The sequence below is a fragment of the Microcaecilia unicolor genome, chromosome 1 (assembly GCF_901765095.1).
Source record: "Microcaecilia unicolor chromosome 1, aMicUni1.1, whole genome shotgun sequence".
In the NCBI taxonomy this organism is placed as follows: Eukaryota; Metazoa; Chordata; class Amphibia; order Gymnophiona; family Siphonopidae; genus Microcaecilia; species Microcaecilia unicolor.
Window position 1 is genome coordinate 383,376,966 of NC_044031.1, and position 4,350 is coordinate 383,381,315.

Sequence of the window (4,350 nt, forward strand, 5' to 3'; positions counted from 1 at the left end):
AAGGATGTCCTCAGGAAAACTTGGGCAACCCGTTCGATTATGTCCCATATGGTTCAATGGAAGTAAAACCCGGACTGGATCAATCTGTCCTCCTTTTTCTGGAGCCATATGGTAACCCTACACACTAGTAGACTGAGGTATAAAGGGGGAGATGCAGATGCTGCATCGCCCCCTCCATCTCATATTTCCTTTTCTTCCTCCTCTTGCCCCTTCCAGCTGTCTCTCCATTTTCCCCTCAAATTCCTTTCTGCCCACCCCCTCAGGCTCCTCTGCATCCTCCATCTTTTACCTCTACTACAGAGCTTCCCAAAGTGATTTGTGACCCCAGACCTGTGTTTGAGATCATATGGGCAGGCATGCCATAGAACGTCATAAGGCCATGCCGCCTGGGGTCATGTGTAATTCAGATGGCCACCAAAAGATTGTAAGTGCTTCTGCAGTATCTCTTCGTCTCTTATACTCCTCAAGGTAATCTCCACAGTAACCTTACTCTGCTTGGTATTTCCATCTCTGCCCTTCCATTTCCATAGGGTCTTACCACCAAGTTCCTCTCTGCCTCCCTCTACCTGTCCTGTAGATTTTTCTAGGTTTCTTGGGGTACAGTTCTATGAACAGGGTGGTGATAAAGCAGCAGGGTAGGGACAGGATGAGTGTGTGGTGATCCCAGTCCCCTGACTGCTCGCCCCTCATAGTGCACACTTCCTTTGCAATCAGGAAGGGGAGAAGGAGCAGCCACAGTAGGAGGCAATGAGGAAGAAGATCATGTTCTAAACTGTGGTGACAGCGAGATGTTACCCAGATTACATTCCTTCTGTGTAATATAGTCATTGCAGTGAGTCTTCAGTTCAGGTAACAGACACCAGTGCAACCTGAATACCACCTAGTCAATTGTTGGTTGGAATAATCCCATCTGAGGTGGCTTTGACTACTGCCTCCAATCAGGCAGGTCCAGAAATGTAACCTGCATTTCCCCCATGGCAGAGCCAAACCCTGCTCTCTTTCTCAAAATGTGCTGGGATTCATTTCCTATAAAGACCTGAATCAGTCCGGTTGATCATAGACTTTCCAGTTCCTAATATACCCCCTCATCCAGCTGGAATTATGTAAAACGGCTTTTAGCTGGATCTATTTTTCACTTGGTTTTCAATAACTTCCTCGTCCAAAGACTCTTGTGGCAATAAGGCAGCCTGCTTGGCTGCAATTGACCTGGCTAGGAGTAATCTAAAGTAGCTGGCCCGATGGCTCAGGTGATGTGCTGGTCGGGTCTTCCCAAGTTGGAAAGGCAAGTTGCGGAGACAGTGCTCACGGTTCCTGGGTGTGGGAAGAGAGTCCTGGTCATTGCTTAAGGTGGCCCTGCCAAGTTACCCTGTTCTAGGAGGGAGAATCTTAAGTTGCTAAAGCTTGAGAATTTTCAGAATCTGTGCCCAGGATATACATTGAGAAAGATTTAGGTGTGGTATTGCTTTTGCAAATGAAAGAAGCTATATAAACTGACATTTGCTTTTCCCAGTGCCTCTGAAAGCATATCTATATTCCTTAACGATACTTTGATTTTGTCTCGTATAACTCTTCACAATGTAATCCATAACCGAATTGTAACAAAATGTATTTCCATCATTCATAATGTATTGTAAGCCACACTGAGCCCGCAAAAAGGTGGGAAAATGTGGGATACAAATGCAATAAAATAAATAATAAATAAATACTGTGTACTTTCACCTGCAGAGAAGAGATGGGTCAGGGGGAGGCAGAGTACGCAGTGGGATCTGATTCTGAAATCTCTGCTGTATTTATAGCAAAGTTGGAAAGAGATAGACAGACATAGATCTAAATGGAGAGGAAGAGACTAACAGATGGAGACCAATAGGTGGACAGAAACACAGACATACTTGGAGATGGAGAGATATAGACACATACACCACTGTTCCTTCTCAGCTGGACAGGAGTCCTCCAACTGCATTGCTGCCAATGAGGGGTGGTGCTTCAATATTGTGTTTTCCATCATTAGGGACAGGCAGGTTCCCTAAGTCCTCAAGGAGGTTAGATTGAGAACAGGAGATGTCACAAAGCTGAAGCCATCTCCCCTGTGCAGCCGTCATTTCAAACATTCTGGCTTGTGCAGCATATGGATGTACACAGAGGAAGTATCGGTTTCATTAGAGTAGTAATTTAAGGAGTTAAAAAAACAACAAAGTAAATAGTGGCACATAAAGACCTGCATGGTCCATCCAGTCTGCTCAAAATATACCTACTTAATCTTGAGCTGTTCTTGCCATTTTCATGGCATAGATTATAGAAGTCTGCCTGGCCTTCAAAGCCTGCTCCAGCCCAACCAGATCTATTTAACCATAATTGGGACACAGACCATAGAAGTCTGCCTGTCACTAGCCTTAATTCCCAACTACTGGATTTGCTGCTTAAGCATGGCTAAGTTGTTTTGATTCCATTCTCTTTCCAAATAGGAATCCTTTTGTGCTTATCTCACGCATTCTTGAATTCCATCACTGTTTTTGACTCCACCACCAGGAGGGCATTCCAAGCAACTATCACCCTCTCCGTGAAACAGTACGGGATCAAATAACTTCTTTCCTTCCCAGCCAAACTCCAGTTTACTTTCCTGAAGTCAAGGTGACCATTTTCACAGATTTTACTCATTGAAGTCCCTAGTTTTGGAGCCTGTCTGGCTTTCTTTTGTTCTCAAAGAGCCCTGCTCCCAGATGCCCAGAGAGGACATAGGTATGTTAATTAGGGGTAATCAAGAAAACACAGGGCTAGCAGGCAGCTGGGCAACATTTGGTCCATTTGCCATCCTTACTGATTCCTGAGGGAGGGGGGAGTTCTCAGAAGTCAGAAGCTGGTTTAATATTAATCTAAGTATGTCAAGCTGATTTCATATTAATCTAAGTATGTCCAGCAATCCTGACATCTTCACCACTTTTTTTTTGTGCATGGATGCACAATGGAAGCAAACCTGGATACCTGATCTGTCACTGTAGTGATGACTGTTCATGTTCCCATACCTCTAGTTATATAGCTCCTGCAGCTGGAGATCCTCTTGCGAAACCTGAGATGGAGCCTCCATATGTCAGCATTCATTGTCTAGGGATGGTCCCAGGTCCAGTTCACAGAAGCAGTGGGATCGTAGAGGCAGTGGGTTCCCAAAGAATACACAATCCACACGGGTTTGGATATTTATATAGAAAGTATATTGTATGTACATATATAGGCTCACAGCACTTAGTACAGGTAAGGTGTGTGGATTTAGATGGGAATCAATGAGAGAAAGGTAAGAATGGGGGGGGGGGGTGCAGAGAAAGAGAGAAGCCTTGAGGTAGGGCTGAACGTATATGTGTGCAGAGAAAGAGAAAGAACCTAAGAAAGCAGAGTCATGCGCTCAGAGTAGGGCTGAAGGAGAAAGGGGGGGCAGTGCCTGGGGCTCTGGTGGCTGAAGATGTGTGTGTGTAGAGAAAGAAAGAAAAACAAGAGCTGCCCAGAGCCATGTGCTTCTCCTTTTTATACCTCAGGAACAGAAAGGGATCAAATAACTTCTTTCCTTCCCAGCCAAACTCTAGTTTACTTTCCTGAAGTCAAGGTGACCATTTTCACAGGTTTTACTCCTTGAAGTCCCTAGTTTTGGAGCCTCTCTGTCTGGGCAACATTTGGTCCATTTGTCATCCTTAGTGATTCCTGAGGTGGGGGGGGGGAGTTCTCAGAAGTCAGAAGCTGGTTTAATATTAATCTAAGTATGTCAGGTTGGTTTCATATTAATCTAAGTATGTCCAGCAATCCTGACATGTAGATGAAGCAAAAAGAGAGAAATTAAAGAATAGATAGTAAGAATGAATTAAATCTGGACAGAGAGGCAGAAAAATATACTGAAGAAAACAAAAGAAAAAGGAGAGAAAATGACAAATGGACAGGAAACCATGGAAGAGTAGGAAGACAAAAGAAAACAGAATCAAGAGACTAGGACCAACACAATTAGAAAAAGTAAATGGCCAGACAACAAAAATACAGAAAATAATTTTATTTTTAATTTAGGATAAAGTAATGTGGTAGCTGTACTAATGAAGGTTAATAAATGCAAATAAAACACAAAACAGAAAATATGGTGATACCTTCACTGATTTTTAAAACATTTTTGATTAGCCTTCACAGACCAGCACTTTTTTTTAATTTATTTTTGTTACATTTATACCCTGCGCTTTCCCACTCATGGCAGGTTCAATGTGGCAATGGAGGGTTAAGTGACTTGCCCAGAGTCACAAGGAGCTGCCTGTGCCTGAAGTGGGAATTGAACTCAGTTCCTCAGGACCAAAGTCCACCACCCTAACCACTAGGCCACTCCAC